Genomic DNA, 955 nt, shown 5'->3' with positions numbered 1-955 from the left:
TCAGTATACACTCTAACAATCTCCCACTTATACTAATGACTAAGCTGTCATATCTGCTGCCATACATCTGATTCTCATTCCCTCCACATGTCGATCGAAAGCTTTTGCTGGAAGGGCCTTAGTGAAAGGATCTGCCAGGTTTTCTGCTGATGCAATCTTGTCGATGACAACTTCTCCTCGCTTTACGATATCTCGTATCAGGTGGTACTTGCACTCTATATGTTTACTTGCCTTATGGGCTCGTGGTTCATTCGAGTTTGCAACTGCACCGCTATTATCACAATAAATTGTGATGATTTTGGGCAAACCAGAATCACATCTAAGTCCATTAGAAAGTTTCTGAGCCATACTGCTTCTTTAGCTGCCTCAGAGGCTGCTACATACTCAGCTTCCATGGTTGAGTCCGAAACGCATTTCTGCTTAACACTCCTCTATGCAATGGCTCCACCTCCTAAAGTAAACACATAACCTGATATAGACTTACTGTTGTCCTATTTGATTGGAAATCTGAATGCGTGTAACCCATTGGGAGCAAATCGTCTGCTTGGTAAACTATCATATAATCTCTAGTCCTTCTCAAGTACTTTAATATATGCTTTACCACAGTCCAATGTCCTTGTCCAGGGTTACTCTGATATCTGCTAACCATGCCCACGACAAAATAGATATCAGGTCTCGTACACAGCATTGCATACATAAGACTTCCTACAGTCGAAGCATAAGGAACTGCTTTCATGTCCTCTATCTCCTTTGATGTCATCAGAGACATCTCTTTAGATAGAGCTACTCCATGCCTAAAAGGTAAGAAACCTTTCTTGGAATTCTGCATGCTAAAACGAGCAAGAATTGTATCTATATATGAAGCTTGGGACAGACACAACATTCTTTTCTTGCGATCCCTTATAACTTTGATCTCAAGAATGTGTGCACAATCTCCTAAGTCCTTAATATCAAA

Source organism: Zingiber officinale, chromosome 7B (genome assembly GCF_018446385.1).
Source record: "Zingiber officinale cultivar Zhangliang chromosome 7B, Zo_v1.1, whole genome shotgun sequence".
Taxonomy (NCBI): Eukaryota; Viridiplantae; Streptophyta; class Magnoliopsida; order Zingiberales; family Zingiberaceae; genus Zingiber; species Zingiber officinale.
Note: the sequence above shows the minus strand (reverse complement) of the source record.